The sequence below is a fragment of the Anabrus simplex genome, chromosome 1 (assembly GCF_040414725.1).
Source record: "Anabrus simplex isolate iqAnaSimp1 chromosome 1, ASM4041472v1, whole genome shotgun sequence".
Lineage (NCBI taxonomy): Eukaryota > Metazoa > Arthropoda > Insecta > Orthoptera > Tettigoniidae > Anabrus > Anabrus simplex.
Window position 1 is genome coordinate 1,235,985,838 of NC_090265.1, and position 26,939 is coordinate 1,236,012,776.

Below are 26,939 nucleotides of genomic sequence, written 5' to 3' on the forward strand. Positions count from 1 at the left end.
CATTTTGTACCATTAGGGACCGATGACCTAGGTGTTAGGCCCCTTTAAACAATAAGCATCATCAACATTACTGGAGGGAGGGGGGTATTAAGTTCGTTGAGCAATAATGGATTTTGGATGTTTCTATCATAATTTGAGATTTTACAGTATTGATTCTGAGTCCATTTAGTCCACAGTTCGACACGCACAAGGTCTTGATTAATTTTACGTACAGTTTCATGAATACCAGTTACTTTCATGTGAGCAATAGACCTGTAAATCATCTGGGTATAGATTATATTCACAGTTTTGATTATTTGATGATATATTGATAATACAGAGGGAAAAGAGGAGAGGATAAATTATAGAACCCTGAGGTGTCACTATCTCAACCTGCTTCCATGAGGATGTTCTTTTGCAATGTGAACATTCTTGATTACAATATGACAGAATAGATTTTATCCAGATTATTACATTGGATGAAAATTTCAACGATTCTAATTTCACAAGAAATATGAATTTATCCAAGCAGTTGAATGCTTTAGTTGGGTCTAACAGTATTAAAATTGTCAGGTGACCATTATCTATGGCCTATTCAGTCATCATCATCATCATCATCATTGTACAGTTCCAGTTTCTCGGGTACTGTTAATGAGCCTCTTCCACTTCTTCCTGTCCATATACAACTTGTCATGGAGAACATCATCCACTGTACATCCTCTGGCAACTAGATCCACCTTGATCATGTCCAACCATCGGGTTTTAGATCTTCCTGCAGGTCTTTACCCCTCCACCTGTCTTTCCAAATTTATTCTAGCTGTTCTTGTAGGCTCCATCCTCATCACATGCATGTACCACCGTAGTCTGGATGTGCTGATTCTGTCTAATAGGGATGTCTTTATTCCGGCTTCTTTCCTTACCACCTCATTTCTTAACTTGTCCTTCTTGGTATTCTGGATGATGGATCTAAGAAATTTCATCTCTGATGCTTGCAGTCTTGATGAATCTCTTTTTGTGAGGGTACACGCTTCAATACCATAGGTCAATATTGCTATAAAATAGCTGTTAAACATAATCAGTTTGGTCGGTTTTAGAATCATGTCATCCCATAAGTGTTCTTACTTGTTGGTAGAATTTGGATCCCTTTCACATTCTGTTTGTAATTTTCTTTCTGACCAAATTATCACTGGAGATTACACTTCCAAGGTAAGGAAAACTATCCACACACTCTAGCTGGTGGTCTCCTAGTTTTACACTTCTGGGCACCCATCTCTGTTGACTGCCATCACCATTGTCTTGGTCTTGCTGATGTTGAGGTTATATTCCTGAAACTGGGATTTCAATCAATCACTAATGATCTGCATTTAGGGCAGTCGCCCAGCTGGCAGATTCCCTACTGATGTTTTCCTAGCCTTTTCTTAAATGATTGCAAAGAAATTGGAAATTTATTGAACATCTCCCTTGGTAAATTATTCCAATCCCTAACTCCCCTTCCTAGAAACGAATATTTGGCCCAATTTGTCCTCTTCAATTCCAACTTTATCTTCATATCGTAATCTTTCCTACTTTTAAAGACACCATCCAAACTTATTTGTCTACTGATGTCCTCCCATGCCATCTCTCCACTGACAGCTCGGAACATACCACTTAGTCGAGCAGCTCGTCTCCTTTCTCCCAAGTTTTCCCAGCACAAACTTTGCAACATTTTTGTAACACTACTCTTTTGTTGGAAATTGCCCAGAACAAATTGAGCTGCTTTTCTTTGGATTTTTTCCAGTTCCTGAATCAAGTAATCCTGGTAAGGGTCCCATACACTAGAACCATACTCTAGTTGGGGTCTAACCAGAGACTTATATGCCCTCTCCTTTACATCCTTATGCCCTCTCCTTTACATCCTTACTACAACCGCTAAATACTCTCATAACCATGTGCAGAGATCTGTACCCTTTATTTACAATCATTTATGTGATTAACCGTATGAAGATCTTTCCTTATATTAATACCCAGGTATTTACAATGATCCCCAAAAGGAACTTTCACCCCATCAACGCAGTAATTAAAACTGAGAGAACTTTTCCTATTTGTGAAACTCACAGCCTGGCATTTATCCCCGTTTATCATCATACCATTGCCTACCGTCCATCTCACAACATTATCGGGGTCATTTTGCAGTTGCTCACAATCTTGTAACTTATTTATTACTCTGTACAGAATAAAATCTGCGAAAAGCCCTATCTCTGATTCCACTTCTTTACACATATAATTGATATTGTAATGGTTATAGCGTCCGCCATGCCAAGTCACTACGCGCCGAGCTCGTCACCCATTGCGCACCCCCTTAGGCTCAAGCGCGCCAATCACGAGAAACATTTAAGTGCTAGGCGGGCCCTTCTCTCTTCTGTCCGTGGTCGCGCCGCATGGGATGACGGAAATTACTTGACGATTAATCTGGAGTCTTCCATCTCGCGAGGTTCCTGGAGACATCTAGCATCCGGACTGTTTTGGAAGGCCCAGAGCAGGTATATAAGGAGAGGAATAACTTGGAGTCAGTCAGTCAGTGAGAGACGGAGTTAATGAGTAAGAGTGAGTGAGAGCGAGATTAAGTTCGCTGGAACGCAGTCAATGATGGCCTGGGAGAGTGCAGCCTGATTGAGTATCTGACTGTTGGAGCCGAGGACTCGTTCCTGTTCCCCTGACGTCGTGTGTGTGCGTCCCTTGTGGCTGGCTGCTGGAGAAGAACCTTGGGTGTTCTGGAGCGGCGAAGAAGGGAGCACTGGGTGACGCGTGTAGACTGCAAACGGGGTCCGACGGATTGAGTGAACAGCGGATACTATCCCGACCTGCGAGACTAACGTGTAGGCTGTGAACCATGACAGCGCTAACGACTGTGACTGAGTGAGTGTAGTGTAAATAATCTGTGTGTGTGTGTGTGTGTGTGTGTGTGTGTGTGTGTGTGTGTGTGTGTGTGTGTGTGTGTGTGTGTGTGTGTGTGTGTGTGTGTGTGTGTGTGTGTGTGTGTGTGTGTGTGTGTGTGTGTGTGTGTGTGTGTGTGTGTGTGTGTGTGTGTGTGTGTGTGTGTGTGTGTGTGTGTGTGTGTGTGTGTGTGTGTGTGTGTGTGTGTGTGTGTGAACATAAAGGCCCAATAATACTGCCTTGAGGAATTCCCCTCTTAATTTTTACAGGTACAGATAAAGCTTAACCTACTCTAATTCTCTGAGTTCTGTTTTCTGGAAACAGAGCCACCCATTCAGTCACTCTTTTGTCAAGTCCAGTTGCACTCATTTTTGCCAGTAGTCTCCCATGATCTACCCTATCAAATGCCTTAGACAGATCAATCGCGTTACAGTCCAATTGACCTCCTGAATCCAGGATATCTGCTATATCTTGCTGGAATCCTACAAGTTGGGCTTCAGTGGAATAACCTTCCCTAAACCCAAACTGCCTTCTATCAAACCAGTTATTAATTTTGCAAACGTGTCTTATATAATCAGAGGAGCCTCCGTGGCTCAGACGGCAGCGCGTCGGCCTCTCACCGCTGGATACCGTGGTTCAAATCCCAGTCATTCCATGTGAGATTTGTGCTGGAACAAGCGGAGGCGGGACAGGTTTTCTCCGGGTACTCCGGTTTTTCCTGTCATCTTTCATTCCAGCAACACTCTCCATTCTCATTTCGTAGCATCTATCATTCATTAATGTATCACTTTGGGAGTGATGACCCCATCGTAATAATAGCCTATATATGATTTCATTCATTACATCCCTGACCTGGTCAATGACTGGAAAACAGGTTGTAGGTTTTCATTTTTCTTATATAATCAGAAAGAATGCTATCACAAAGCTTATATACAATGCATGTAAAACTGACTGGCTTGTAATTTTCAGCTTTATGTCTATCACCCTTTTCTTTATATACAGGGGCTTCTATAGCAACTCTCCATTCATTTGGTAAAGTTCCTTCATGCAAACAATAATCAAACAAGTACTTCAGATGTGGTACTATATCCCAACCCATACGTTGAGTCTGGTTTGTACTTCCCCTCCTGTTTAACCCCAGATCATATATGATATCATCAACAAAGGCCACTGCATTTAGTTAACCTAACTTTTCTTTGACGTTCTTCATTATATTGTCCATACCAGTGATGAACAGTAGTGGGGACAGTGCACTTCCTTGCTGAACTCCACTCTTGGTCTCAAACCATGATGATTGACCTTCCCCAATTTGTACACAGCTAGTACAAGTCTTTGTACAACATCTGAATTTTTCTTACCAATCCTTCAGGCTCATTTCTTTTCCTCAGGCACTCCCAGATCTTATCTCTTATAACAATATCATAGGCCTTTTCTGTATCCAGGAATATAATGAAGTTCTTGCCCTTCTCCCAATACTTTTCCATTAGCATGCAGGTGCTAGATCCATTGTTGATCTGTTACTTCTGAATCCATATTGCTCCTCCTCTAACTGTGGTTCAATGATGGTCTTCTCTAGAATTTTTAGCCCATGAGACAGCAGTGTTATTCCTCTATAGTTGGTGGGTTTCCATCTGCTGCCTTTCTTAAACAGGGGAATTATAACGCCCTTGCTCCAATCTGCAGGTATTTTTGCTGTCTGTCGATACGGCATTTAGTACTCTGTGCAGCCATTGTATACCCTGGATGCCTGCTACCTTTATCATGTCTGCATTCACTTCATCTGCACCTGAAAATTTTCCTTTAGGCATAGATTTTAAGGCTGTCTCAGTTTCTGTCTAGGTGATGGGAGGTTCCTCATTGTAGGCTTGTATTTCTGGTTCTGTATTTTGTTCTTGAACTGGTCTCTTCAGTAGGTGGTTGAAATGGTTCTTCAGGACTTCTCTCTTGTCACTTTCTGTCCTAACCAGATTTCCATTTTCATCTTCAAGTGCCTTTATGGTATTCATTGGCTTCCTTTTACCTCTTACAACACTGTACAGTAGTTTCTTATTGCCTCTGCTATCTTCCTCCGGTTTCTGAGTGAATATATTCCATGCCTTGGTCTTTTCTTTTGTAACTGTTCTTTGAACGTCCAGTTTCTTGTTTCGGTATAATTGTTCGAGGTTTCTGATCTTTGCCTTCTCTCTAGTAAGATCCGGTTTATTTTTCTCCCGATCCCTTTCTTTCCACAAGAGATTTCTTTCCCTGATTGCTGCTCTCACTCTTTATTCCACCAGGCTTCTCCCTTGTTTTCAGACTTTCCACAAACTTCAATTGCTTCCGTAACCAATGTGTCCCTTAATCTGGTCCATTCTGCCTCTCCATTTTTCCTTTCATCTTTTGCTAACAAGTTTTTTATCTGGTTCTGATACTCAGTTCTCCTGTTTTCGGGAGTTCCCATACTTTGATTTTTGGCATTTTCCTGTTCTGTACTTTTGGCATATAGAAGTTTCTCAGGTCCGCTACTAATGGACGGTGGTCACTGTCAAGACTTTCGCTGGGTATTACTCTGACATCTGTTACCATTCTGCTCCTTTCTTCATCTGAGATGACATAATCAATTACATACTTTTGTAGTCCATTCCAACTGTATTGTTATCTTATGGCTCTGCCTCTTCTTGAACCAACTATTTTTCACCACCAACGGATTCCTCATACAGAAGTCAAGGAGATGTTCACCTTCTGTATTTCTTCCACCATATCCATGAGGTCCCATTACGTTCTCATATCCTGTTCTGTCTGTCCCAATCTGTGCATTCAGGTCTATAATGATTACTCTCTTTACTAATAACTTTTTCAAAATCATCAGGAAACTGGTTCTTATCCTCTTTACAGTCTCCAGTTTGAGGTGCATACACCTGTACCAAAGTTAGTTTTTCTTTCCCTAAATGCACAGTCACCTTTATCATTCTCTGAATATCAGCAACTCCTCCTAGAACTTTACTCATGATGAAACCAACACTGTTCCTCATCTCTTTGTCATTTCCATGCCAATACAGTGTATACTGTTTTCTTAATTTCTTCATTCCTTGCCCTATCCATTTGGTTTCACTCAGCCCCAGTATCATTATTTTCCTCCTTTCCATGAGGTTTACTAGTTCTTCACATTTTCCTGTCAGACTGAGTAAGTTGATGGTCAAATCCGGTTAGTCTCCTCTGGGATTTTTGCAAGACTCTATCATCAGGCCATAAACATCCCTGACATGAGTCTGCTCATGTTGGTGTCTTAATTTAGTTGATAACTGCGTTCTGAGGCTCTTATGTGTTTTGAAAGCAACTGCAAATAAGCTCTTTTACTGGCTCACTAGGCCTAACATAATTGAGGATTTTCTTTCGGGGTTTACTCCCTTAGCCTTTGAGAATCCCTCCTCATACCACAAGGCAGTGGGTTCCATCTGTACTACCCCCAGAGGAATGGGTTGCCTCCTACACCAGCTCCACCGTACCAAATCTTTTTTTGCTAGTTGCTTTACATCGCACTGACACAGATAGGTCTTATGGCGACGATGGGACAGGAAAGGGCTAGGAGTGGTAAGGAAGCGGCCGTGGCCTTAATTAAGGTACAGCCTCAGCATTTGCCTGGTGTGAAAATGGGAAACCACGGAAAACCATCTTCAGGGCTGCCGACAGTGGGGTCATATTCTCCGTCTTTGCGGCCGTTGAGGTCTTCACTCGTTACCTTGAGCTGGGATCCTTTACCAGTTATTCCACACCGGGTCAGTGTGCTCTGGGACTCGCATAGACAGGGGCGCCACTCCCTGAGCAGGACTGCCTCTGAGAGGGTCACTACCTGTTACCTGTACCTATTCAGTTTCATTAATTATTTTCACCAGCACTTTTGTTATACTGTGGTTAGGACAAAATCCTGACCGATATTAATTATTCAGTAAATTGTTCTCACTACGTATGCCATAATCTGCTTATGAACTAATTTTTCAAAAATTTTTGGCAGAAAGGGTAATATGCTTATAGATCAAAAATCTTAAGGTAAGGTATGACCTTTTTGTTCGGACAAATAGCTTGCTTCCACTGCATAGGAAAAATGCTGGTCATAAGGGATGTATTTGTTATAAGAGTTGAGATAGAAAAGATAACATCTAGAATATTTTTCAATGTTTTAAAACTAATATCATCACTATGTTCTTCAGTAGTTGATTTCTGATCATATATTTATTTTTTTTAAATTCATTATGCCCAACTAAGCTGCGCATTTGAATTTATTAGCAATTTTTTGTCTTTTTTCCTTCTCTTCCTAATATCTCTTCATCCTCTCATTTTTTTTTACGCCGTTCAGTCCATCCTATATTTAGTCGGGTGGGCTTTACAGAAAATTGTGTTTGTGAATTAAGGTTCTGAATTTTATTCTATCTTGAATGGTTTCTTCATTATTGCCAATTTCATTTAAGATTTCACCGATTTCTTTTAGCCAATTATTGTTGTGACGTGTGCTGCAGGAGTTTATATATTTGGCCTTCTTCAAGTAAATTTTGGATTATTTAAAATTGTATTCAATTTTATCGTCAAAAATTGTGGTACACCTTGTACATTCTTCTGGGACTTGCACGAGATACAAGTTTCGAGAAGTTTCAAGGACAAGACAACCAGCGTCTAATTAAAAAAATGTAAATTTCATTGGTTTAAATTAATCAAAAGGCAACTCCTGTGCACTCATTGATCATAATTTTGCTGTGGCATTTTCAATTACAGCGTCTAGCGCGAGCTACCTTCGGCAAGCACATCGCAGGGTGTTTGAATTCTGTCTTCGGCATCATGTAAAGAGGTCGTGTTGTCCGGGAGCTCTGGCTTCTCTTGGGGTAAGCAAATCTTGAATTTCCCAATATAACTTCATTTTATTTTACTTTTTAATTAATCACAGGAGTTTACCCGATGATTTTTCTATCAGAAATCAGTTGTAATTTACGGTGATGTAAAGAGGTTTTACATCCATGTATATGTTGCCATGAGGCAAACTTTTTTTAACAAATTTGTAACTTAATTTTTCATTAAGTTTGACCTCAGTAATTCTGGTTCTGTTTAACATGTTTTCCAATGACCTGTATTTTATTTCTTTAGTGAGGGTGGTTGCTTCTCATTTAAAGTGCTTTATATGAAGACTAGCATTGGTAAGATTTTAAGACTGCAACTTCGGGGTTTGTTTTTCTATTTTGAGTTTTATGAGTGAATATTTTAAGCTTTATCATCACATTGCGTGTGCCATGTTCTGAAAGTCTTCTGTGAAAAATTTCAGTATTTGTTATTTAAAGTTTTCTTGATCCTTGTGTTTTGATTGTAACGTCTGTGTTATCGCCTGTTGCTTTAGGCTATGTCATTGAATCTTGCCAAGTCCTGTACTTTCTCATGTGACTTCACACTTGTTACCTTTCGAACAGCTGGCATACATATCTGTTGAAGACAGATGAGTGCTTGACCTACTTCGAGTTTGTGCACACCTTACACCTTAAAATTAACTTGTGTTGTATTCTTCCAGATTGTCATTTTAAATTTGATTGTCGTACCGGTTATCATGTACGTGTTAATAACTTTTAGCATGGAGTTTCACTGGATTTTATCTATTTTGGTAATTTTTTTGTAAAAATTTGGAGGTTAATCTTCGTAATTCTTTCGACGAATTTTTTCGAATGTTTATTCTGTTTTGCAAATCTGGTGTTTCGGTAAATTATTTTGCAAATTTCCAGTTTTGTTTCTAGTCGCCTGCTTTGCATGTACATTTTATTTGGCATTATTGTTTGTACTGGTATATACATTTAGCATTTCCTGTAATGTTGTGTTTTGGCTCAGTGTTGTCTAAATTTCTGGTCGTCAACCTCGTAACATTACTTGTGTTTTATTGTATTTCGGTCTTCTACGTTACCTTGGTTCGGTTCTCTGTAAGTAAGATGCTCAGCATATTATTAGACCAGGTAATGCTGAGGCTGTTATGGCAATTTTGATGGGTTATGGTTGTGCACCTATGCTCGTGACGTGTATTTGAAGTCTGGCGTTCATCTGATATGAGATTCTGTTGTAGTCTTTTACCTTGGTATTAGATGGTTAGACGTATGATATTTTCCATTTATTATTGTGAATTATTATGTGCTAGGAGGATTTCTTCAAAAGTTTTGTTTCCGTATCATTACCCTGAGCTGCTTATTTCATTTATATCGCAGGTCAGTAAGATTTGTTCTTCTAGTTATTTTTAATTCATCGTAAAATTTTGTGGTAAATTTGCAGGTGTTAGAGTTCAGTAAAAGATCTGTAATTAATAATCTTTAACTACTCTGTCTTCATTTTACTTTTCACCGTTTCTGTTTTCATTTCATTTGTTTTGGAATCGCCGTGTCTTCTAAATTAATTTACTCAGTTTGCTAGATTATTGGGTTTTGTAGGCTGAGGAAGGAATTTTTAATTTGGTACCGAGTCTTGTCATATCTGTCCATCAATGTTTTTGTAAATACGTAAATACTAGGAAGATACATGTGCTTCGCTACGGTATTATACTGAAATTTATAATTGAATGCTTAACGTTTTATATATAATCCACCACAATTCGCGATCTGACTCATTTTCTGAGAGAATCGCCCAAAATTCGCGATCTGACTTGTTTTCTGAGAGATTACAGCAAAGTTCTTCCCATTTTTCAATCTTCCTTTTCAGCAATCGATTTTGTATTTCCCGGGCTAGGTCCAGGTATTCCACCCGGTCAGTCGGGTCGCTAATTCTTTGCCATCTTTTCCTATAAGCAATTTTAATATGGATCAAATCCTTGAGGAGATCCGGCGTGGTGTTATCTTGGGTGCCTTGGCAGTACTGAACCCACGGCCGGACTGCATTCATAGTCATTACCCGTCCAGGACCCGTTTCCAGCGTGGTTCGCACATTTTGATGACTGTCCAGAACATTATTATTATTATTATTATTATTATTATTATTATTATTATTATTATTATTATTATTATTATTCTGGACCCCACACCAAGATGCAAGACCGCTATTTGGCGATAAATTACATCTGCTGCCATTGTCATTGCTGACAATGTGACCAGTACCATTGCCGCGCGTAGGCAAGTGCGCGGGATTTCTGGCGATACAAATGACATTATTGACCTTATTACAGAGGTGAACAATTGCACGGCTAATCTCATTCCTGTCGTTTATTTCAAATATGTTAAAATTTTTATTTATATGCTAGGAGAATCTACAGTAATCTAAGAACGTTCTCCAAAGGAAAAGATGGCTCTTGAAAATGAACCCAGGAAAGATTAAAAATGATCGGTGTATGATCAGAATAAGTACACTGAAAATCCACAGCCTGTTTCCACTCAAACAACCGGGTCAGAAATGGAATGAATAAAGCCCCCATCTAGCGGTGAGGATAGAAATTATGCTGGCTGCCGAAGCCTGTCGCACTCCTTTGGGGCAGTGATTAATGAATGACAAATGAAATGTAATGATATTGGAGAATGTTGCAGGAATGAATGATGACAGGGAAAACCGGAGTACTCGGAGAAAAACCTGTCCCGCCTCCGCTTTGTCCAGCACAAATCTCACATGGAGTGACCGGGATTTGAACCACGGAACCCAGCGGTGAGAGGCCAGCGTGCTGCTGCCTGAGCTACGGAGGCTCCTTATAAGTACATTATGAACAGTAAAATCAATTTGTCTCACCTCCTTTTTCACCCCACCATCGTTAAATTGATTGAAACCCCCCCCCCCCCAAAAAAAAAGGCGTGTTTCTTTATGTTTAAAGGAGATCCCAAATACCAATGTTCACGTCTGTTACCTTCAGTTTTGAGATATAAGTATCCCCATAAAAATAAATCTCAGTTTTTCACTTCCTTTCACACTCCCCCCCTGCATTAAGTGAATTTTCCAGGGAAAAAATACTTGTTTCTTTAATAATAAAAGACCTTCTAAATACCAATTCTAACATCTTCAGTTTTTTAGATGTGTATCATGAAAGGAATTCAACTCCTTTTCACTCCCGCCCCCCCAAGATGATTCCCACCCCACCACCCCCAAACATGTTTTTCTTTGTTTTTAAAGGAGATCTGAATACTAATTTTCATGTCTGTAATAACTTAAGTTTTTATTAGATGTATCCCCATACAATTAATTCATTTCACTTTTCAATTCTTTCACCTCCTCCCCCAATCATTGAATTTTCCGATAATACGTGTTTCTTTACTTTTAAAGCAGATACCAAATACCAAATTTCACGTCTGTAACATCTTCAGTTTTTGAGATAGCAGTATTAAAAGAATTCAACCCCATTTTCAGTCACTTTACCCCCCTACACACCCAATTGGTTTTTCCAAAAACTAAAAGTACACATTTCTTTATTTTTAATAGAGATTAAAAATACCATTTTTCACTTCTGTAATGTTAAGTTTTTGGAGATATACTGTAGAAATTCTCATTTTGAAATTTCACCCCCATTTTTACTTCCCCTTAAGTGGAGTTCCCAAAAACAAATCACCTGGGTTTCTTTACTTGAACAGGAGATTCCAAACACCAGTTTTTATGTCTGTAACATTTTACGTTTCTAAGATATACTGTAGATATAGTCTTTCTAAAAATTCACCCCAATTTGTCACTCCTGTTTAACCCCCCTTAACCTGATGAGTGCTACGCCCGCCTATAGACGGGCTGACGCGGCCAGTCTACCAGTGCTATGCCCATCTATAGACGGTGCGCGAGAATTTTAATTTTTTTGAGTTTCCCGGTTCACTTTCGAGTATGAATTTGATCTCTGACATGTTCTGCCATCTGTTGGGCATTATGTAGAACTAACTGATCAGAGATTATAACTTCGGGAAGTAACTTGCAGAGCTTTTTGTAGACGTCTGTGAAGTTCATCTGTGATGTAAACAAACATGGCGGAACAATAATTTACTTGCTCTTGCAGCGATGTCATTTCTGATCACAGAGTCTTTCAGTTATTAACAACAGCGGAAAGTGATAATGGAGATAATCATTTTAAGGAATTGTTAAGAGACTTTGAAAGTGAGAGTGATAGTGCCAAAAATATTTTATGTGAGAGAAAAACAGAGCCTCCTCCTAAACTAAAGAAGAAAAACACGGCGAGTACAAAAGCTATTTTATCGCTAATTTCGTGGCGGATGGATTACTTTTCTTTACCAGAGTTTCAAGTAACTATAACAGGCTCTGAGGGCCAAGTAGTGTTTGATGACAACCCGAAAATCATTGATTTTTTAGAAACTTTTTTGCCAGTGGAGTTGTAGAAAGTTGAACAAATAAACATCACAAACAACCAATAGAAAACATTTAACTATCAGCACATTCCAGGTTTGGAGAGTATTTTAAGATATCAAATTATCTACTTCTGTAAAATATTATTTTGGGCTCTTTACTTTGTATAAAGATAATGCACGCATGGGCACATAAGTGTAATTTTGATTTCTCTCAAAATAATATTGAACATAAGTGTAGGACTTTCCATTTGCATATAGATTTATAAACATTTTAAGCTAATCACCCCACTGATAAGTTAAAATTGAGGCTTCTACAAAAAATTTTACATACGAATGAAAAAACTCAGCACTGAGGTACCAAACAGTTAACTGGTAACTCAGCACTTAAAAGATTAATTGGATATTCCAAAAACAAAGAAATACATGTTTATTTTTAAAGGAGATCCCATATACCAATTTTCAGGTCTGTAATATCTTCAGTTTCTGAAATACAAGTAGCCTCATTAAAGGCATTCAACCCATTTTTCACCCTTTTTCACCCCTCCTATTGGGATTTTCTGGGGAGGGAAATTTGTTTCTTTATTTTTAAAGGAGATTCTAAATGCCAATTTTTACATGTGCAAACTTTTAAAGTTTTGAGATATAGATACTCATTTTAAATATCCACCGCCATCTTTCACCCCCCCCCCCCCCTACTATTTGGATTTTCCAAAAACAAAAAAATACGTGTTTATTTTTAAAGGAGGTCCCAGATACCAATTTTCAGGTCTGTAATATCTTCAGTTTCTGAAATACAAGTAGCCTCATTAAAGGCATTCAACCCATTTTTCACCCTTTTTCACCCCTCCTATTGGGATTTTCTGGGGGGGGAAATTTGTTTCTTTATTTTTAAAGGAGATTCTAAATGCCAATTTTTACATCTGTAAACTTTTTAAGTTTTGAGATATAGGCACACTCATTTTAAAAATTCACCCCCTTTTTAACCCCCTTAGGAACAGAAATTCCTAAAATCCTCCCTTAGCGAGCACCTACATTGAAATATAAATGTATCCTCATAATTTCATTTCATTATGTCCAGTAGTTTTGGCTCGGCGATGATGAATCAGTCAGTCAGTACATGTTCTTTTATATATATAGATGATGATGTCATTTGTATTTGTCCTGCGTGCCTTTGGAAGGCAAGTGAATTGAGACTTAGGGCTTAAGGTGCTGAGAGTTTATCGCCCTCCTGGTTGTACGGTACTGGTCCTAGCGTAGTCTCATGTAGTGTGATGAAGTCTAGTAGTATTGGAGGTTATGTTTTGCCTTTTTCTTCTGTTGGTACTTGATTTGGGGTCATCTCACTGGAGTGTTTGTGTGAATTTGTGTCCTTGTATTGTTGAACATAATGGTGTGTCATGCTGTGATTTAATATTTCCTGGTATGAAGGTGTTATTTGTGCCTTTTATTTTCTGTATCAGTGAGATTTTGGTATGTACACTCTTGTACTATTTTTATTTTCATTTGGATACACCTCTTGACTGTTAATTTAAAGTGATCTTCTATTCAGTATTCAGGCTTAAGTTGCACTTTCTTGTTTGGTGTGGTAACACTTGCTATGTAATGCGACTTTTATCAGTACTGAAGTTTTAAAGTAATGTGCATGATGACATGATGAAGTGGATAGTGAATCATTAACCTCCATTCTGTGACTAATGATCCTTCGAAGGGTCATGTGAGAAACGTTGCAAGCTAATGTAATAAAATGTAATAGGGATGTATAGAACTAGCACCGATAGAGCGCACTGCTGTTGTACTGGGTAAGCGCAGTGCGCTCTTCATATGTCTCCTGTGTACTCACGCTGCTAAATATCCACGAATTTAAGTTGTTTAAATTGGTATTTTCGTGACTATGCCGAGCTGTTGTAGTGTTCCTCTTTGCAAATATTAGGGAAGCCCATTTTTGTTTTACCAGTTTCCACAAAATAAAGGAATGAGGAAGAAATGGTTACATTCTATTAGAAGGAAAAATTTCAGCGAGAAGAATCTGACCGAAAATATTAAAGTGTGTTCCCATTATTTTCAACCCGGTGATTTCACGAAAATTTTGTTGGGTAAGTGCGATTTACGAAGGGAAATAATTCCTATTTTCTACCCATAAACTGATCAGGCATTTCGATAACAACTACCGAATTTATGCGTTTGTATTTAAAGGTGAGAGAGCAAGATTAAAACCGGGCGACGTTCCATCGTTTTTTCCGTGGACCACTAACACAACGAAAACAAGGAAGAGGCCATGCACCAGAAAATTGCTGGATTACCACGATAAGCCTACAATATCGGAATATGCAGAAATCACCTCCTTTGAAGTACGGAAAGAAATCGTGAATATACCCGAAGAAGTGAATGTAAAATCTGTGACTCTTATTTTCAAAGACATCAGCACTCAAACAGATACTACAGATAATTTGGTTGTTGAGCAAACAATGCATAATCCTGATTCCATATTGCTCTATACAGGGTTTGTAGACGTCCAACATTGTAATTTGGTGTTTCCTGTTCTAGGAGAAAACAGATACAGTTTACAGTTATTCCCTTTTGCACCCAGACTGTGTTTCTTCTTGACAGGTATGAAGATACAGACCGATAAATCTGACAAGCAACTAGGCCTTAACTTCGGAATCCATAAAACTACTGTTGGAAGAATATTTAACGTTTAGACCAATTTCATCTACTACCAATTTAAAGAGTTTAATATTTGGCCTGATAGAGAAAATGTCCTTGAAAACAGCCCCCTTGCTTTTAGACAGAAATATCCCACGACTATAGTTATAACTATGATATTGATGTTGATTCCCATAGGGAATCTGAAATATTTGTTCCGAATGAGTAAATTTATAATACCAATATAAATGGTCCGTTATTGGACATTATAAATTTTCCAGCTAACTCATTCCTGTTTGCCAGCGTTTTGCCCCCATGTGCTAGGCTGGGCTCATCAGTTGGTACCTAGCACACCTACCAAGACGCTGGCTAGTGCATACCATGGAGGCCACTGCGTGGGTTAATTGTAGCCACCGGCATTGCCAATGCACTATGACAAACTGTGTCTCCTTATCAAAAATTGATGCCTGCTTGGCCATCAGATGATATACAGTAGTTATAACTGGTGCAACTGAGATTATAATAGCAAAACTTGTTCCAAGGGCAAACATTCCACTTTCATAGGGCTAACTTGTCTCAACCGTTTGGTAGGGGGATGCTGAAAAGTTTATACACTTTGGCTGCATGTTTCTGAACACTGAATAATACCAGTCTTGGGGAAGTGATCTAATGGATAGCTTACAGCTGCAATATACTTACAACATGCCTTGGGGCCTGCTCCAGCAAAATATTCACATTCCCCTCCTATAATGTCACCAGGTACTCCTAAAGTAAGTTTCACATTATAGGTCTTACGTTTTGTGTACTCGGATTTCACAGCACTGCATTTTAGAATTTCACCCAATTGAAATTAACCTTTTATAAACAAAACAAACTTTTCATTGAAAAGTCTGTATCAAGCATAACACAATGATTTGTAGTTGGAAACAGGTGCTCCATCTATTTCCGATTTTCTAAATACGAAATAATCCACCAAATGCAAATTTGTGATAGTGATCTTCATCTTATGGCTGATGGTCAAATCTTCTAAGAAACCAGCACTGGGAAACTCAAGAAATTCACATGCCGTTGGTGGTGGACAAGGCTGTATCTGCAGTTTCATGGAAGCTATCAACCTGTAAACTGTGTCTGTTTTCTCCTAGAACAGGAAACAACAAATTACAATGTTGGACGTCTACAATCGAAGTCTATAAGCAAGGGGAGCAAGTGCGTATTTAAATTTCTATTTATAATATAAGTCTTGCGGAGGTATATTTATAAATGTACAATACTCAAGTAATTGTAATCTTTAGGAAAATACTACCATTCATTATTTGGATAATAAAGCATGTTATAATTTTCTAATTACTGCTGTAGGCCTACTAATTCTTCCTTCTTCCTGCTAGTTTTAGCGTCTCTGGTCCATAGCTCAGTCTGCAGCTGTTTAACGCTTAAACGCTGAAACTCGTCAGTAATATACTAGGGGATATACCTATACAATTAATTAATATAGTCTTGGAGTAAAATTAGAGAAGATACAATCGGCTTTATTTCAAAAAACTCTATCACATTCTATACATTACTCGCAGCTGACTGGGAGAAACATAAGACGATCGCCTTGCGCTTACCCAGTACTACATGAGCGCTATCTGGCGCGAACTTTTTCTGCCTACATCCCTATTGTCACCCTAGTTTGGATTCACTTGCAACATTTAAAATTTAACCCCTTGTTTATTCTTTTACTACCGAGCTTGATAGCTGCAGTCGCTTAAATGCGTCCAGTATTCGGGAGATAGTAGGTTCGAACCCCACTGTCGGCAGCCCTGAAGATGGTTTTCCGTGGTTTCCCATTTTCACACCAGGCAAATGCTGGGGCTGTACCTTAATTAATGCCATGGCCGCTTCCTTCCCAGTCCTAGCCCTTTCCTGTCCCATCGTCACCATGACATATCTGTTGATGCGACGTAAAGCCAATAGCAAAAAAGAAATTCTTTTTCTTTTTTAAATTAAGAATGTACCTTAGGTTGGTAACTTTCAGTTAATTTTGAATGTTTAATGAGGATATGGTCTAGTATGTTAATTTGCCCTAAAATTTTAAGTTTTCATATTGGTAATGAAGGTCTAGTTTGTGTAATTTGATTTACCTGGAGGATGTTTTTTTCTTTTGTGTTGACCTGTCATACCTCCTATGCTCAAATTGTTTGGAAGTAAATTGTGTGTAAAGGCATTTTTGTGAATCGTAATGTGTTTGTACAATATCACCATTGGCAAATGTTTCTTGGTAAATTAATTTCTTTCCTTAAATTTTAGATTATGTGTAAGGTTTGCTATTGTTTCCTTTAAAATGCAGGTTCACTAAATTGTAATATGGGTCAATGGGTAAGCTCTTGAATTTTATTTCTAAAATTTTGGTTTGTTTTCCTTTTTAAATTTTGCCTAGCCCAGAGATTGGTGGAGTCCTCAGTGAGAGAAGGGCGTGGTAGCTCTGTGGAGCTAGATGTCAATAAATTCTGAAAACTAGTTACTTTAAATTCTATAAATTTTAAGTTTTCAAGAAGAACACTACAGTTAGAAAGAATTATCAAGTGACATCTTTTCAAGTCTCATTCATAACGTTGCTTCTTCGTCTTTCAAACCTTTTTGAGTGCTGTTCTTGTATGCAGACTTTCTTCTGCTGGTTGTGTGTTATGTTCCAGCTTGCTGCAGTTACGCCATGCTGAGCGATACATCACTGTCTCAGTTCCCAGTCAGTTCACTACATGAGTGAGCTGGGCTGAAAGTTACCAGATTGCCATGATTGGACTGTAAGCCGGTGCTAGGTGGTGTTGGCATACGGTCGGTGTCAACGGCCCTACATCAGTATCAGCAAAACCAGAAGTCAAGATGGAGTACTAAGATGCATAATGGATGTTCCAGTTGAGAACGGCATCAAGATGTCAGTGTTGGCTTGTGCTCTTTCCTTCCGAAAATTTAAAAAGTTGTCTTTATTGAGCCCTGGCTCAATTTTAAGTGGGGGGAGGATGTGACATGTGCTGCAAGAGTATACATATTTGGCCTTCTTCAAGTAAATTTTGGATTACTTAAAATTGTATTAAATTTTATCGTCAAATTGTGGTACACCCGTGTACCGCACGTGTCAGTTTTTCTAGGACTTGCACAAGATACAAGCATCAAGAAGTTTTCAAGGACAAGACAACCAGCATCTAATGAAAAATTTAAATTTCATTGGTTTAAATTAATTGAAAGGTAATTCCTGTGCACTCATTGGCCATGGTTTTGCTGTTACAGCCGGTTACAGCATCTAGCGCGAGCTACCTTCGGGAAGCACATCGCAGGGTGTTTCAATATTGTCTTTGGCATCATTTAGAGCAGACTTGTTATCCAGGAGCTCTGTGCTCCATGGGAGCTCTGGCTTCTTTTGGGGTAAACAAATCTTAAATTTGCTAAAGCAACTTAACTTTATTATATTTCACTTTTTAATTTGTCACAGGAGTTTACCCATCGATTTTTCTATCAGAAATTTAATTGTAATTTACAGTGGTGTAAAGAGGTTTTGCATCCATGTTCACATTGCCACGAGGCAAGTCTTTATTAACAGTTTTGTTGCTTAAATTAATTTTTCATTAAGCTTGACCTCAGTAATTCTGATTCTTATTAACCTGTTTTCCAATTACCTGTATTTTATGTCTTTAGTGAAGTTGGTCGCTTCACATTTAAAGTGTTTTCCTTGAAGACTAGCATCGGTAAGATTGTAAGACTACAACTTCAGGGTTTGTTTTCTATTTTGGGTTTTATGTTAATGGTAGTGTTCATTATTTCCTTTTTAGATGTGTTTATAATAAATAAGCATTTACAATAAGTAGATATTAACTAAATTATTCTTTGTTCGAAGTTTCGGCCACAAAAGTTTTTCGATCCACAACCTCGTAGGGTTCCTTCCGCTGTCCACATCCTGCTGTTAGTTTCCATGTATTTTACCTTGTTTAATTTTGATTTTATGATATGGTTTTAACTATTCTAAATTGTAATCAAAACCGACTTTCAGCCTATCAGGTCGTGTTACGTACATTTAGTACATGTAGAAGAGATGTTAAGCTCGTCCGACTCGTTGGCTGAATGGTCAGCGTACTGGCCTTCGGTTCAGAGGGTCCCGGGTTCGATTCCCGGCCGGGTCGGGGATTTTAATCGCTTATGATTAATTCTTCTGGCTCGGGGACTGGGTGTATATGTCCGTCCCAACACTCTCCTCATCATATTCAGACAACACACTACACTACCAACCACCACAGAAACACGCAATAGTGCTTACATCCCTCCATAGAGGGTTGGCGTCAGGAAGGGCATCCGGCCGTAAAAAATAGGGCCAAATCCACATGTGTGACGCAGTTCGCACCCGCGACCCCACATGTGTGGGAAAAAGCGGCAGGAAAAGAAGAAGAAGAAGAAGAGATGTTAAGCTCAGAACCAAACTGGCCAACTGGACACCAGGGGATCTGAACCTACAACCTCCCGATTTCATGTCAGTAGCTCTACCAATTGAGCTATGGTGGGGACCAGGGGATCTGAACCTACAACCTCCCGATTTCATGTCAGTAGCTCTACAAATTGAGCTATGGTGGCCCAGGACATCCTTGTTCTGTTGGAAAGGGTGTAGGCTACAGTTCTGGCACTACTGCCATCAAACCGTAGAGTGCGTTCAAGTTGCCCGTTGTGGGCCAAATAAATTAATATTGAATTTTAACGACTGCATTGTTATTGAAACAGGCTTTCAGCCTATTAGGTCGTGTTAACGTACATTTAGTATGAGTAGAAGAGATGTTAAGTACAGAACAAAAATGGCCAACTGGGCATCAGTGGGATGCGAACCTACAATCTTCCGATTTTGCTTTGATTGCTCAGTTCCCTTGTTTTCTTGTCAACTTGGAATTCATCTAGCATGTTAAACACTGTGTGTCGATCTATGGAGCCGTATGCCTTTTTTAAGTCAATAAATGTGATTACTGTATTTAATATCCAAATAGTAATGGCTACAATTGTGATTTTTTATTGATAAGGCTAATTTTAAATTTTTTTGGCAGCCTGATATATCCAATCTATTTAAGTGACCGTAAAATTGTCATCACTGTTCCTGATGGATCTGTGATTTTTTTTCTGTAACTTGATAGATTTCATGTGATTTCTTCTTCATCCAAATTCCATTTTCACATTTTGGTCCTAAGATTTTTCTGAGGATTTTCCTTTCTTGTTTTTCGATGATCTTAATTCAAGATTTGCCACCAATTATAATAGTTCCAAGTGCATAAAGTACATCTGTTTTAACTACTGTGGTATGTCATAATTTTGTCTTTTTGTGATATAGGCTACTTCTTTTATGGTATCTCTTCCAAGTAATTTTATATGCTCTTTGAAGTTTTGAAGTTTCTTCTTTGTTAACTTGCTGATTTAACCCTGCTGGTTCAATAATTTCACCTAGATACTTAAATTTGTCTACTTGAGCAATATTTCAATGTTTGGTGATAAACAGTTGACTGTTGAATCCTGATATATAGGTGGGCCAGCGTACGGTTGCACATGACAGCTGCGCACAATATTGGTCACACTGCAATGGCGCACGAAGCGATGTTGCCACCGTAACAACAGCTGATTGCACGACACGTGTTTTTAAAAACATGGGAGAAATGTTTTTAATGTCATCGCAATGATACACATTACAAATGAAATCTGCCGACAAAAATTGAACTTTCAACTCACCGATTATTCATCACACAAAATTATACGAGATAAATATACTACGAAGTTCTTACTATCGCGATGTTAGAAAACACGGAAGAAATCGGCCGACAAGGATCTCGCTTCATATACACCTTCACCAATAAATGTTAGAATAATATACACCGGTGCTAACACAAAATGTTTCAAGTAAATTCTATAAAATTTACGAAAATTCAGAAACCTTATTTTCATACCTGATTCACAAAGGCAGAGGCTCGATACCCTCCAGTTCACTGCCATCACTACCGTCGCCTTCGTTGTTACTATCATAATCGTCGTCTAGGCAGATCATCAACTCCTGAGAGTCACTGATGATGCCATGTATTGCCATTGCCGAATTAATGAATGCTGCGACATGGCTAAATTTCTTCCTGCACAAAGCCGCATCCATTCGAGCAATACTCTCCCGGAACAGTCCTTCCACTTCAGTAACTGTGAAGGACGTGTTATAAGTGCGTATGTAATGTTTTACTTCACCCCATACCGTACCAACTCAATGAGGTTGAAGTGACAGTGGTACGGCGGCAACCTAATAACCTCGTGCCCTTGTTCCTTCGCTACCTCGTCGACTATTTTTTTTCTTTTTTTGCTATTTGCTTTACATCGCACCGACACAGATAGGTTTTATAGCGACGATGGGAGAGGAAAGGCCTAGGAATGGGAAGGAAGCGACCGTTGTCTTAATTAAGGTACACCCCCAGCATTTGCCTGGAGTCAAAATGGGAAACCACGGAAAACTATCTTCAGGGCTGCCGACAGTGGAATTCGAACCCACTATCTCTCGGATGCGAGCTCACAGCTGCGCGCCCCTAACCGCACGGCCAACTCGCCCGGTGTCAACTAATTTAGTCATACACATATGCGCTGGGATATTTCTTTACTGCAGCCATTCCACTTACAGTTCTTTACGGGCGCTCGAAGAAGGGGTCTTGTCCATTATTACGGAGTGGTAACGTGCATTGTCCATAACAATGACAGAAGGGACTTTGAGCTGTAAAAATCGTACTCGTGTCTTCGTATTACATCAGCCTGGAAAGAATTAATTCCTATTACAGGAGATAGCTTAATTCGTTTCTTTCCCGGAGTGCTGTGAAACAAGTCCCTACTATCAGCCCCGTTTTCGCTATTGCTATGTACCCCAGTCACATTTCCTTCTGTTCCTGGAGGCGAACACCTGTTTGAATGACAGTACGCTTTGAAAGCCCTAATGTTTGAGATATGCGATCCACAACATGATCTACAGGAACGGAGAGACTGCTGTACAAGCGTACGAATTTTGTCTCCCTCTCGTAAAACTCACGAGTTCTCCGCACTAATTCTAATGCGTGACTATTAAGGGACACTCCGTGGCTCAAAGAATTATCACTTCGCGTTTCATGACTATGTTGTCATTTCCGAGACATCGCACTGCATTCGTTAAAATAAAATTTCACAATTATCTCAAAATGAAAACAAAACTTTCATAAACGCGCGAATCACACCTGACCACGTGCTAGCGGCGACAGACAAAACGGCAACACTTCAATACAGTAGTCAAGCTACTTATAGATGGCACCACTATACTACCTGTATTGCCAACAACAATCAACTGAAAATAGTTCGTATTTATTTTGTAGCTCGCTTAAACCTTATAATATATTTTAAATGCTCATATTTGTGTAGGCAAATAAAAGATTATGAACACTATACGGAATTAAATACGAATTAACATGAATAAAATGCGTAACTGTATCTGACATAAAAAGTAGTGGATTGGTGATTCTGACTGACGGGTGACGTTCTTCATTTCATTTTTGTAGTGGTGCCAACATGACTTACAATTGTCAAGTGCAACCTTGTGCTGGCCCACCTATAGTCCTTTCTTTTCATAAGAAATTTGGAGTCCTATTCTGGCTGCTATTTCATAGTTTTTTAACAGACTGGATTGCTTCCTGTCTTTTGTTGGATAGGATGGCAATGTCATTAACAAATACTAGGCAATTAAGGTGAAATTTGTTTTGGAGAAATCTACCAATATTTATACCGTTAGTTTCATTTTGCCGTATCCTAACCACTTTTTCTAGAAATAAATTAAACAGTAAGGGAGATAATCCATCTCCTTGTCTAACTCCTGTTTGGATTTCAAATGGTGCAAAAATTTCTCCTAAAGATTTTACTTTTGATGTTGTGTCTGTCAATGTTTGATCAATTCCTTTGTTTTCTTGTCAACTTGGAATTAATCTAGCACGTTAAATACTGTCTGTCAATCTATGTAGCCATATGCCTTTTTTAAGTCAATAAATGTGACTTCTGTTTGTCTGGTATTTTGAATTTGAAGAATGGTTTTAAGGTTAAAAATTTGCTCTGCACACGATCTCCTTTTTTTCGAAATTATGCCTGATTTCACTAATTAAGTGCTCTGTTTGTTCTTCCAACCTCTTAAGCAGAGCTTTAGAGAGGATTTTATAGATGATCAACAGTAGAGAAATTCCTCTGTAGTTGTCCTTTCTTATGAAGTGGGTGAATGAATGCACACTTCCATTCTTTGAGGATTTTCTTAATATACCAGATGTTCTGTAATATTTCGTGGAGAATCAGGGCCAATTTGTTGCCACCTAATTTCAACATTCCTACATTTATTCCATCTTTGCTTGGTGCTTTGTTGTCTTTTAAGTTCCGAATTATTAATTTAACCTCTTCCCATGTGGAGGGGTGCTGAGTCAGGATTTGATTTGAGTTTCTCAAAAGCAAGTTGGTCATTGGGACTTTCACAGTTCAGCAACTTTGAAAGTAGTTTTCATTTTTCTGTGTTACTTGTTTCTGTTGTTATTTCTGGATGTTTGAAGCATTAGCTGGGGGTACTATAATTGTGGAGATCTTTAAATTTCCTATAGTAGTTTCTTGTGTTATTTTTCTTGAATTCTTGATCAATTTCTACCAGTCTGGAACGTTTATATTTACGTTTTTCTGTTCTAATGGTTTTGGACGTTTGTGAATTTTAAGGAATTCCTGCCAGATGATTTCTGATTTGCGAGAGTTCCGTTGTTGCCATGTCTCGAGTCATTGATCAATTGCTATGTCACAAGTGTCATTCTTCTTCTTGGAGGCGTGCCAATCTTTTGTAAAGCCTGGTGTATTGAATATTTTAATTCCACTTAGCTGGTATATGTGAGGATATATTTCCAAGAAATATATCTGAATTTAGTTTAAGGATTTCATAATCAATTTTTGGTGTTCTAATAGTTCTCATTTTTGCATAGTTTGGTTGAAACCTTATTTTTACTAGTGATAAGTAATGGTCTGAATATATAATACCTTTTTTTAAATTTAATATTAATTATGTCTTTCTAATTCTGTCTGGTGATGACTACGTGATCGATTTGAAATCGACCCTGCTGATGATTGGGGGATATCCAAGTTTTCTTCTTGCTGGGTAGTGCCAGAAAGTGTGTTGACATTATTTTTAAATCAAACGTTTGGCAAAAGTCATTGAATTCATCTACCATTTTGGTTTGTCCCTTTGTGCTGGATATAAACCAAACCCCATGGCACAACAGCCCCGAAGGACCATGGCCTACCAAGCGACCGCTGCTCAGCCCAAAGACCTGCAGATTGACATGTCGTGTGGTCAGCACAACGAATCCTCTCTGCCATTTTCTTGGCTTTCTAGACCGGGGCCGCCATCTCACCATCAGATAGCTCCTCAGTTGTAATCACATATGCTGAGTGGACCTCGAACCAGCCTTAGGGTCAAGGTAAAAATCCCTGACCTGGCCAGGAATTGAAACCGGGGCCTCTGGGTAAAAGGCAAGTACGCTGCCCCTACACCGTGGGGCCATACTCCCACTGTTCTTCTAAATTTCTTTCTGTACCAACTTTTGCATTAAAATCGTTCAAATATTGGTTTTTAACTTTCTTCTTCTTGTATAAGATTGTCTTGCCTCAGAGTGGGTACCAAGCTCCTCAAAATCTATGCTATCAGTTATTTCCCTGCATTCAGGAGCCTTAACTAAAATGATCACCACAATATTAGCTATATCATTGGCTTGTAGCTGAGAGTAGGCCAAGTGAATCTTAGCATTGTGAAAGTTATTAGCTGAACTATCTTTAAGTTATATTTTATGGGCATCATCTCTGTGAGTCATCTGTTCATGTACTGTATATCTTGGTCTAGCCAGGAAACTGTTGGGCGAGACCTGTGCTGTTTTAAGTCGAAAGTGTCTGTCATATAGTGAAAACAGAAGATAATTAAAGTGATAAGCTTTGTCGTCATAATCTTCATCATTTAGATACTGAACAGTATGCCATGGCATTGGAAGAACATCTTCAATGATGGCATCCATCTGTATGTTTTTAATGTCGGTGAAAGTGACAGTTTTCGGTTTATATTTGTGGAGTTTGAGTGAATTTACAGCATCTTGATGGAAAATTCTCGGAACAGGTTGTATGATCTTGTTGGAATTGTTTCTTAATATCAAGTCAAGTAAACTGTGGAACAATTAGTATGGTGCATCAGCCCTAAGGGGAATATCATCATGTTGCAAGATCTAAAAATGTTGATCAGATGAATGGTTTCAGTGGTGCATTTTAGAATGTAGGTGTTAAAGACTCGTAGTATGTAAATATGATAATATCTAGGAGCTAAATCCGCCAGGATATCCTCTAGATCCCTGGTTTAACTGATTCGTATGGGTTTGTACACCACACACAAAAGAATCCTCGAATCAGAGACTTCAATTTCAACAAACTTGAACTTAGGTTTTGCAGAGTTGATGTTCTGCATTCTGTAAACTATTTTATACTTTGAATCATTACGCGTGTTTCAGTTACATCATTAAATGAGTGTGAGGTGAATGTACATTGGAATGGAAGACTTGCAATACGTTGTTAGAGTAGGGAGAAGTACAGTATATCTTTCAAGGATGGGTCATTGTCGCCAGCCAAATTTCCAATTCTGTCCCTTCAGATCGTTCTGGTCATTCTTCTCCAGAACCACAGCCTCACTTGCTGCTTCTAATTTTCCGAGTGAAAAAAGTAACATGAACACAATCTCTATCTTGGAATTCTTTGTTGGTTTTGTTGCCAACTTAATAATTAACCCATTCCACTACAATGACGGGCACAGCTGTCAAGAGTTCCGCATTCATTAGCATGCAATGACGGGTACAACTGTCGCTGTGTACTGAAGTTGGAAATACGTGTGTCTGATTATCAATTTCTTTCGATTGTGATGTTGTACTTTAAAATTACAATCCAGATAGTGCTAGCGTGTTTACATACCATTGTTATTATCCAAAGGCCATTTTGTTAATGTTTATTTTGCTTCTAAATTTGGTCATTTTGTTCATGAAATGAATGCTACCATGAAGCAAGATGTCGTGTAAACATTGTGAGGCGGAAGAGTGGTGATAGTGGTGATGAAGATAACTCAGAATTATCTGATAGTAGTTTTAGCAGCAATAGTTCGTATGAGGACTGTGACTCCACTCGTGAAAGTTTGTACATAACCTCACTTAATCGAAAAATTGGAACTGGAGTTTGGCCAGTAATATTCTGAAAGGCAATGAATGCTTGTGCAGTTGTTGAGGAGCTAAATACTATAGTCAGGAGGCGTCTGGGTGATAATGCTACAGAATATGACGTTGTCTTTTCCTTGCTAGCACTTTTTGGGAGGGAATTTGCAAGGAAACCAATGTCTATGCAAAAAAATTCTGGAAGATGTCAGCCTTCCTAATTACGCCACTAGAGGAGGTCCATCTCAAGGTAGCACACCGAGACTACAGGGAACGCACTGGGGTAAATTTTCTGAAAAGATTACTCCTACAGCAAGTAAATCAGCCCCAGCAAGGAGATTTAATGTCTGTTTTGAGTGTGAAATCCAGAAGGAATCTTGCTTCGAGTGCAATAAATGCAAAGTTACCCTCCACGTGGATGGATGTTTTAAGGTATACCATACCTTAAAAGACTTCAGTTAATTGTAGTAAGTTTACTGTAAGCCAAAATGTTGTTGGTTGGATGCAGTATACTTTTGTAAACATTTTAGCATCGATGACATAAAATGTAGAAAAAAATAATCGCATTCTAAGGTACATTCTTCAAGGAATATATTTACATGGCAATGGGTTAATCTAACCTAAAATTACAACATTTTCCTAACATACTGGTCCACCAAAAAGTGCAGCCTTTTCAAAATCAAATAAGCACACATGGTGATCATTGAGGGACTGACAAATGTGAATGTTGCCAGCGTTTCACCCCAGTGTGCTAATTTGGGCTTACCAGTTGGTAACTAGCACGCCTACCAAGACACATGGTTGCCAAGAATGAATTAGCTGGAAAATTTATAATGTCCAATAATGGACCAATTATATTGGAAAGATCGATAGTATCCTTGAATTCTTCTCTATACGTAAGGTGAGATTC

At 38.7% G+C, this 26,939-nt stretch overlaps 1 protein-coding gene across 1 annotated transcript in view; it reads left to right on the forward strand.

The window, feature by feature from the left end:
- Positions 1-18,613, forward strand: part of LOC136858227 (zinc finger protein ZPR1) — a 35,117-nt gene extending 16,504 nt beyond the window's left edge. Inside the window, exons 2-3 of the transcript XR_010858619.2 lie at positions 7,639-7,745; positions 17,462-18,613. The gene's annotated coding sequence lies outside the window, so the exon portion shown is untranslated. The remainder of the gene's footprint in view (positions 1-7,638; positions 7,746-17,461) is intronic.
- The last annotated feature ends 8,326 nt before the right edge of the window (positions 18,614-26,939 follow it).